The sequence below is a fragment of the Amaranthus tricolor genome, chromosome 7, assembly GCF_026212465.1.
Source record: "Amaranthus tricolor cultivar Red isolate AtriRed21 chromosome 7, ASM2621246v1, whole genome shotgun sequence".
NCBI lineage: Eukaryota > Viridiplantae > Streptophyta > Magnoliopsida > Caryophyllales > Amaranthaceae > Amaranthus > Amaranthus tricolor.
In genome coordinates this window covers 17,133,536-17,144,341 of record NC_080053.1, presented here as the reverse complement: position 1 = coordinate 17,144,341, position 10,806 = coordinate 17,133,536, and positions in this window count along the sequence as shown.

Below are 10,806 nucleotides of genomic sequence, written 5' to 3'. Positions count from 1 at the left end.
TAATTAGGATGACAAAAGATCATTCTTGAATGTATGGAAGCATTGAATCGTCGAAATTTATTGATGGCGTATTAAAATTTTGTAGTATTGCGGTTGAACATCAAGTTAGGACGGGGGGAGTTGGTTTTTATTGCCCATGTGTCAGTTATGGCAATGTATCAAAGGTAGATAGTGTTGATATCCTTAGGGAGCACATACTTCAACGTGGGTTTAGGCCTGAATATCATGTTTGGGTTTGGCATGGTGAGGAGGGAGTTTACAAAGAGAAAAGTGTTGTTGAGGACGTCAATAATGTGGCCGATGTCAATGAGGATGTAGTAGATCATGTTGATGGGTATGAGACAGATGAAGAGAATGTTGATGAGGATGTGGATCGTGTTGATGAGATGATGGAGAGAGTCGAGGATGAGTTAGGAAAACGTCCTCGTGTTTTTGACTTGTTGACAGAGGCTTCTCAAAAGCCTTTGTACCCTGGATGTACAAAGTTCACCAAACTAACAGCAGTGTTGACAATTTTCAACATTAAGTCAAAGTTCAATTGAAGTGACGCTAGTTTCACAATGTTATTAGAAGTGTTAGGTGAGATGCTTCCTGAGGGAAATAAATTTCCAAAGTCGATATATTATGCCAAAAAGCTCATGTGTCCTTTCGGCTTAGAGTACCAGAAGATTTATGCGTGTCCGAATGATTGTGTGCTGTATCGGAATGAAAACGAGAACTTAGAAGAGTGTCCTAGGTGTGGGTTATTGCGCTACAAGCGTAAAGGGGCTCGGGATGCTAAAGGGCCCCCGACTAAGGTATTGTGGTATCTTCCAATAATACCTAGATTCAATCGCTTGTTTTCTATAAAGAAAGATGCGTTAAATTTGAGGTGGCATGCAGATAGAGTGAAGAAAGGTCACTTGCTCACACATTCATCTGATTCTCCGGAGTGGAAGAGTATTGATAGATTGCATAAGACTTTTGGGGATGAGGTTCGTAATTTAAGGCTCGGACTGTGTACGGATGGAATGAACCCAGGCAATCTTAGTTCTCAACATAGTACTTGGCCGGTACTTTTAGTGATCTATAATTTGCCACCTTGGTTGTGTATGAAGCGTAAGTACATAATGCTTTCGCTTCTTATCTCGGGTCCTAAACAACCTGGCAATGACATAGATGTGTATCTTGCACCTCTCATTGACGATTTGAGAAAGATGTGGGATGAAGGCATTTCAGTGTTTGATGCATATGCTAATGAGGAGTTCACCTTGCGTGCAATGCTTTTCTGCACCGTTAATGATTTTCCGGCATATGGCAACTTATCGGGGTATAAGAACAAAGGGAAGAAAGCATGCCCAATATGTATCGATGACATGGAATCCACGTGGATTCCTAAGTGCAAACACGTATTCATGCACCATCGAAAGTTCCTCCCACAAGACCACCAATATCGTAAGAAGAAGTTATTCAACGGGGAGGTTGAGGACCATGTAGCTCGTCGACCGTTGACCGGTTATGAGGTTTATGAACAGGTTAAGGGAGTTGAGACTGTATTTGGTAAAACGGGGCAAGTGCAAGGGGGTGAAGACCGATTATGGAAAAAAGAATGAATCTTTTGGAAGCTTCTATATTGGAGAGATCTACAGGTTAGGCATTGTCTTGACGTTATGCATATAGATAAAAATGTATGCGATGCCATACTCGGGACTCTAATGAACATTCCGGGTAAGACAAAGGATGTTAGGGCCATGCGAGATTTGTTTGAATGTAAGGGTCTTCGTCCGGAGTTGTGGGCACATGTTAAGGTGAGTAAGAAAAGAAATAGAGCTGATGAAGTTGGTGGCAGTAAGAAGAAGATGAGTAATGACAAAGTTTATTTTCCTCCAGCTTGCTACACATTGTCCAATGCAGAGAAGCGGACATTTTGTGAGTGTTTGTATGGCATTAAGGCTCCGTCTGGGTACTCATCCAACATGAAGAGATTTGTGAGCCTAAATGGTGAGCTGAAGTTGGGAAGCATGAAATCTCACGATTGCCATGTAATGATGCAAGTGTTCTTACCAATTGCAATCCGTGGAATATTGCCAAAACATGTGAGATATGCTATTACCGAGCTATGTTCGTTCTTCAACACAATTTGTAGTAAAGTTCTTGATCCCTTTAAACTTGATGCAGTTCAACTCGACGTGATTGTAACTTTATGCAAGTTTGAGATGTATTTTCCACCTTCTTTCTTTGACATTATGGTTCATCTTATTGTCAGTCTCGTTCGTGAGATCAAGCTTTTGGGTCCAGTTTTTTTTAAGGTGGTGTTATCCTTTTGAAAAACACATGGGTGTTTTACAAAACAAGGTGAGGAATCCAGCACAACTCGAGGGGAGTATGATTCAAGGCACTGTGAGCGATGAGATTAGTAACTTTATAGCCGAGTATTTGGCCATGGCAAAGCCTATTGGACTTCCCACCTCTAGACATGAAGGAAGGCTTAAGGGAAAAGGAACAATTGGCTCCAAATCGATAACACCTCCTCGAGAAAGCCTTCTACAAGCACACTTGTATGTGTTGCATCATATTCCGGAAGTTCATCCTTTTTTGAGTGAGCATTTTGATATATTGCGCGCAAAACATCCTTCTAAAGGGGATAGGGCATTGATGCAGTTGCATAACAAGACGTTTATTAATTGGTTTCATAATCGAGTAATATGCGAAGAACTCAAGGGTGTATCTGAAATTGTTAAGTGGTTAGCTGTTGGTCCTCGTGATGATGTCAACAAATATGAGGGTTACGTTGTCAATGGCTTTACATTTTGGACTGAGGGTCAAGACAAGAAGTCATCGTATCTACAGAATAGTGGGGTTTCTATTTTGGCGTCATCTACATTTTACGCGAGTGCGAAGGATCAAGCGCCGGTTGATGCTAAATTGGTATACTACGGGCAGGTACATGAAATATGGGAGCTTGACTACTTTACTTTCAATATTGGTCTTTTCAAATGTAAGTGGGTAGATAATAATCGACGATGCATAAAAAATGACGACCCTTGTGGATTCACTCTTGTAGACTTAGCTCGTTTGCGTGATAGTGAGGAGCCATTCATACTAGCCACACAAGCCAAGCAAGTATTCTACATTGTAGACCCTTCTGATAAAAAATGGTCTATTGTTGTACCGGGAAAAGAAGTATCCTTGGTATAGGTGATGTTGAGGATGAGGAAGAATATGATGCTTTGGAAGACTCCCCTCCCTTTATCAATCCAAAATCAGTGGATCAAGATAATGTAGATGATGTAGATGTTGGTTATATGCGTATAGATCACACGGAAGGAATACATTTGAATTAAGTGATTCACAAGGTATGAATTTAAAGCTTTTAAAAGTTTTTTTGGCACTTGGTTTGTTTTGCATGAAACTTTGCACATAACACTGTTTGTTATATATTATTGTGTTGAACGTATTAGAATTGTAAATCATAGTCATATTACTTAGCTTATGTTCTAATATATTTCTATTCATACTCTTTCAGGTACTGATATACAATCCATTTATTTAGAGACGAAATTGTCCCCAAGATTGAGACCTCGGATAATGAGCATCGTAGTTATGACAGCGAAGATGACCAAATTGTGAGATATGAGCGTATGGCTAAAGATGCTCCACCGATTGACAATGATTTTGAGACTGAAGACGCCCCACCAATGGATGCTCCCACTACCAATAAGAAAAGAAAAGGGCGAGGTCCTACGAAAAACCTCAAAGTCACAGAACCCATGCATTTGGAATACAATGCATTGGGTCAACCCTGCGGAAAATGGCGTAGGCAATATGGAAAACAAGTGGGTCTATGTATCCGCAAGCTTTCCATATTGCACACATGGAACGAGGTTCCAGAGGGTTTGAAGAACTCTCTATGGAATGATACTGTGGTAAGCAACTTTACTATTTTTACTCATTTAGTTTCATTTTAAAATTAATTTGATTGACAGTAATAAATATAACTTTTTTTGTAGAATATTTTCCACATCGAGAGCGATGAGGACAAGAAGAATGTGTTTCTTTCAGCTGTTGCTGAAAGATTCAGAGATTTCAAATCCAAGCTAGTAACTGGCTGGATTACGAAGAGGCGTGCCCGTACGACCAAAAAGGTCAAAACGGGAAACGAAGGTGGAGAGCAATCACCTTCGAAGATGCCCTACGAAATATGGGGTCACATATCGAAGAGGGATAGGGAGGCCTTTGTTGCCAAAAGAACAACTCCCATAGAAGTTGTAAGTATTTCATATTATATTATAGTTTACCAATTTGAATTTACTTCTTTTGATTCAGTCATTAAACTAATACATGACATTCGATTTCTATTGATTAATTAGGAAAAGCGTGGTTAAGCTTCTGATTCTGCAAGCAAAAGGAAGTTTTACCATCGCTTGGGCCAGAAAACCTACGATGAGGTCCGAAAATAGTGGGTGGATGCGGGTTTATACCGCAATCAAAGTTCATCCACACCCTCATCTACGACTACCTCCGCATCCGTGAATACTCCTGCTGGAGATCGGGTGCGTGATTGGTATTGCGGGCTTCATTCCCGAGATGCAAGTGGTAAATTTACCATTAATGATCCGGGAACGAAGAAGGTTGCTGATGCTGTGGTGAGTTTTGAAATGCTGTGCGTGATTTGTTTTGTATTCTTTGGCTTTGATGTACCTATACTAATTGCTATATATGTCACTTTTTATTTGAACAGAGGGGCTGGAAGGAAAAAGAAGCTACGGGGGAGTTCACCCCAAGAGGCAATGTTGACGCATTGCATATGGTCTTAGGGAAAGACCACAGTGGACTGGTAGTCAGAAAATGAGGCGTCTGTGTGGGGTTACAGAAGGCATTCGGCAAAGATTGTGTTGCTACTCAATCCCGAACGGCGCTGCGGGATGAAGTAGCAACCCTCCGAGCAGAGATTACGAAGGACGTTCTCGCCAAGCTGGCCGCCGTGTTGCAGAAGATGGGAGCACCCATTGTTGACTTGGCAAACCTGATTGTCGAGGATCAAGAAAGTCAACATGGGGATCCTAACGCTTTGGTCAAGCCAACACCCGAGCCCATTACCCCCGTAGCACCCCAGCTCATTACTAATACCCCTGAAGGGGAAAACCCCACACCGGAGAACATAAACTTCGTTACTCAAAATCCGGAGCCAACTCCAGAGCTAGTGCTACAGGTACATAGTTTTTAAATATATAAGCACTTATTAATTTAAATTGCAATGCGTTTTAATATTTTATTATGATGCTTATTATACTAAACGACACAATTTTAAGGAGGCGACTCCTTGTTCTCTTTTGCTGCCTCAGTTAGGTGTTGCTAGTGATGACGACTTAACTGTGGTTGCATATGGTGTGGCCCAGCCAAACAAAGAGGGCCAAACAGTGCATTCAATGCATGTTACAAGTGGCCACATCAGTGTAGCCGTGGAAACTATTGTAAAGGGGTTTGAAGATTTTTCACTCCCGGTTCCAATGCCAGCATGGAGCCTTGAGAAACTCTCACACGCTCTAGGTAGTTTCATCACATGGCCATATGCTTGGGTCCGATTCACTAACATGGTAAGAATCATTTGTACCATTTTTTTTATTTTTTTAATTGCATGCACTAATTTAATTGTATAAAATTGAAATAGCAAAAGAGTCCAAAGGGATCTTGGAGAGAGGTCGGTTCCTCAGCAAAGGTGTCGACTAGGTCAAAGTCAATGCCAAGCACTCCAATTTTGACTGATGAGGAGCTAAAAGATCTCTCTCAAGATTGCAAATGGCTGCATTATTGTGCATCTCGCATAAGTGAGGAGGACCCACTCATTCTGAACCTGCTGAATGAGCAATACTACTTTTTAGAGAGCCCGTTTGTAATTATTGGTCCTAGTGACATCGGGCAATTTTTGAGAGGAGAGATGCTGAACGTAGCTCTTTTTCATGTCTACATGAGGTGATGTTCATTATCTTACAAGTTAGGCATTGTTGTTTAATTGTTTTAATGACCGAAATACCAACAAAATAATATATAAATAAATTTTCTTATATATATATATATATATATATATATATATATATATATATATATATATATATATATATATATATATATATATATATATATATATATATATATATATATATATATATATATATATATATATATATATATATATATATATATATATATATATATATATATATATATATATATATATATATATATATATATATATATATATATATAAATAGTATTACTTTTCCCATGCGTTTCAGCACAATGAAAAAAGTGCGTGGACAACTGGGATCTACATACAGAGCCACATTTCCAAAATGGACAGCAATAAAGGTACACAAATTCGATTTTATACGTTTTTAAGCGTTTTTGTCAATTTCGCGCGTAAAGTAGCTCAAACTTGGTTTGTTATGCACGAAACTTGGCACACAACACTATTTGGTATATATTATTGTTTTGAACTGGGTAGAATTGAAAATCATAGTCATATGCTAGAAATTACGTGTTAAGTTGCGATTTTATGCGTTTTTAATCGTTTTTGGCACTTTTGCGCATAAAGTAGCTCAAACATGGTTTGTTTTGCACGAAACTTGGCACACAACACTATTAGGTATATGTTATTGTGTTGAAGTGGTTAGAATTGAAAATTATAGTCATATGCTAGAAATTACATGTTAAGTTGCGATTTTAAGCGTTTTTAAGCGTTTTTGTAAATTTCGCGCGTAAAGTAGCTCAAACTTGGTTTGTTATGCACGAAACTTGGCACACAACACTATTTGGTATATATTATTTTGTTGAAGTGGTTAGAATTTAAAATCATAGTCATATGCTGGAAATTACGTGTTAAGTTGCGATTTTATGCGTTTTTAACCGTTTTTGACACTTTTGCGCATAAAGTAGCTCAAACTTGATTTTGATGCGAAACCGGGGCTGATTAAGGACTTGGTTATGCAAGGATTAATGTTGTGCGGAAGCTTTGATTAATGACACAGACAAAAACTACAAATGATCATGAAAAGAACACGAAACAACCACAAATAACTTCCTTGTTATTTCTTGTTATTTTTTTCAATACTCACGCATGAATAACCGGTTAAAAATAACTTCCTTCTATATAGGAACTTCACATAACTTTGTGAGAAAAATAACTACCCACTACATACTTAATCTTAAAATTAAGGAAGAGTAATTGGAACTTGTGTTGCAAGAAATAAAGCTACGGTTTTAATTTCTAAATTAGGCAAGTTAGTTTTTCTTAATTAAAACCAATAATTCAAGTCTATTTATTTGGAGAAAAATTAGGAGGAGTTATCTCCACCTTTTTTTTTGAAAAAGTGTTGATTATTTAAAAGTAGTTAAAAAACCTTAAGCCAACTAACTTATCAAATTATTGATGCAACAAATTAATCTCACCCATACATCAACTAAAAAATCAGAAAAATATTTTCTACAGAATTTTCAGCTGACGTTAATTCTCTCAGACTTGAGTCTTGGGAACAGGGTACTGTCTCCACTCATCGACAAGTATTGTTAAATTATCAACTTAGGAACAGTAGACCTCCTGTCTACATTTGACTTCCTACAGCGATCTTCCTTTCTAACTTTCTTGGATATTTTTGACATGTACAAAGTCCATAGACCAAGCCGTAGGCATTATCAACGATCTTTATCAAGACTGGATATCGACTTGCACACAATCTCTAAAATACAGTTGTTTATATTAAATGTAGTCATCATCAAAACCTAAAAGGGCCAACAAATTTCTCCTTTTTGACGATGACAAACTTATCAACATACTTAAACTAAATAGAGTAAATCTATTGTCATAGAGTAAGCCAGAGATTAAAGTTACTCTATATAAAAATTAGCAAATTAAATCATCACAATAGAATTTACTAAGCACCTTATAATAAAACATATTACTCAAATAATCATAATCATAAAAACATAAGCAATAAACATAAGACTTAATATTTTTAAAACTTAATATTTATAAATGAACCTAAAAATAAAAGTAAATAAAGTCAATCTTATTGTCCTTGACAACACTTGAACAAACGCCATTGTCAATAGAGAAATTAGAAATAAATTCTCGCATTAAATTAGGGTAAATTGGAATGCAATAATAATCAGACATGAGTATTTCCCAATTCTGGTTTTTTAGTATGGCTAAAGTTGTGGAAAAGGATTAGAGTCATACCAATATTTTTCAAGCCCAAAACCAACAAAAATCTCTTTTGCAACTTCATCCGAACTGTCAGGATCTACGTTCTTACTCTTCTTTGAAGGCCTAGATGATGAGCCTCTTCCTTTAGGGGTTGTGTTTGGACGTTTAGAACCGACTTGCATGGTGGAGGAACTTGATTGATCAAAATGTTTTGGTGAAGAAGAAGATGATGATGGTGCAGTGATTAAAGGAGATGGGTGAATGCCTTTAAGCGGTTTTGGTACAGTTGGTTTAGAGTTCTTTTTGCTTGATTTCTTGGTTGATTTTGGAGTTTTGGGTGTTTTTATGGTTGGATTAAAGAGGGAGAAGAAGGAGTGTTATGGTGAGTAAATGGGGTTGACGGTTTGGAAGGAGTAAGTAATGAGTAGTTTAGGGAGTAGTAAAGTGATGTGAGGGTTTAGTGTGTGATTGAGTGATGTGACATGAGGTAGTGGAAGTGAGAGGTTACCTTTTATAAGGGTGTATGGACGGTTTCATGGGTGGTTACTCAAGAGATTAATTTGTTCATTCACTTAATTAAAAGTGTGAACAAAAGTAGATGATGAAAAGTTAGTGGGTAGGTTCATAGAATAAGAAGTTAATAACGGTTTTTCGAAACAGTTTACTTGGTGATGATCCGACTACCCATATTAAATATTTTATGTTGACCCACTTAAGTACATGAATATTTGTGCTAGTCGTTTTTCAAAATATAATGATGCTGGGAATTTTGAAAATAAAAATGAAAATAAGAATAGAACGTGTCCTCATTTTTTTTATTATTTTTTAATATGAGGACTATAACACATGAAACAAACAAATGTTGCTTTGGTCTGATCAATTAAACATGCATCAAAGAAAGCATCCATAGCATATACTTTAAATAACTGCATACCTGAACCTTTCAATGATTAATTTCTCAATTAGGATTTTTTTGGATGAATCAACCTTTCCAATTTTTGTTTTGCTTTAAGGGAAATCTCTGTCACAAACTTTAATGGAGCTTGATAATTCCAAGTTTTAGCCTCATCTTTTCATATTGTTCCCTTAGAAGAGGTTTAGTCATTTATATCAGCTATTTGCTCATTAGTATTGACATGTTTAACTGATATATTTTTATTTTCCACATTATCCTTAAGAAAGTGATGTCTTATATGAATATGTTTAACCCTAGAATGATGCACGAGATCTTTAGACATGCATATGGCACTAGTATTATCACAACAAATAGGAACATAATCAAACTTAATACCAAAGTCTCTTAGCTGTTGTTTGATCCAAAGCATTTGGGAATAGCAAGCTATTGCTGCCACATATTCTGTTTCAGCGGTGGATAATGCAACGGTGTTTTGTTTCTTGGAACACCAAGACACTAAACAAGAGCCAAGGAATTGTACCATACCTGAGGCCAACTTCATAAAACAAGTAAATAAACAAAACTAGGCCAACTTCTGTTTCTCTTTCTCTTTCTCTTTCTGGTTCTTCACACGAAGCTTCTCTCTTCTCCCCTAGACTTCCCCAAGTCTAATTACAAGAATTCTCTCAAAAACCCTTTTACAAAGGCCAAAAACCTAAGGAAAAAAAATTAATGAGTTGCACAAGAAATATTTTTATGTTAATTGATAATTTTTAGCAAAGAATATTTCTTGTTATTTTTTTCAATACTCATGCATGAATAACTGGTTAAAAAAAACTTTCTTTTATGTAGGAGCTTCACGTAGCTTTGTGAAAAAAATAACTGCCCACTACATCCTTAATCATAAAATTAAGGAAGAGTAAGTGGAACTTGTGTTGCAAGAAATAAAGCTACGGTTTTAATGTCTAAATTAGGCAAGTTAGTTTTTCTTAATTAAAACCAATAATTCAAGTCTATTTATGTGGAGAAAAATTAGGAGAAGTTATCTCCACCTCTTTTTTTGAAAAAGTGTCGGTTATTTAAAAATAGTTATAAAAACCTTAAGCCAACTAACTTATCAAATCAATAACGCAACAAATTAATCTCAACCATACATCAACTTAAAAATCAGAAAAATATTTTCTACAGAATTTTCAGCTAACGTTGATTCTTCCAGACTTGAGTCTTGGAAACAGGGCACTGTCTCCACTCATCGACAAGTATCGTTAGATTATCAACTTAGGAACAGTCGACCCCCTGTCTACATTTGGCTTCCTACAACGATCTTTCTTATCTAACTTTCTTTGATATTTTTGACATGTACAAAGTTCATAGACCAAGTCATAGGCACTATGAACGATCTTTATCAAGACTGGATATCGACCTGCACACAATCTCTAAAATACAGTTGTTTATATTGAGTGTAGTCATCATTAAAACCTAAAAGGGCCAACAAATTTAATTATTAGAGGAATTCTTGTTTGCAAGTGTCCTAAAATTATGACCAGTCCACACACATATGTGAGTAGTTTTAATGCTTATGTGATTATTATGTGATCACATTTAAGGCTTATTTGATCATTTTTAAAGCATATGTGATCACTTTTTACTATTATAAGTGATTACTTCTAAAGCCTATGTGATCATTTGGCAGATTTGATTACTTTTAAAACCTATGCTATCAGTTTTA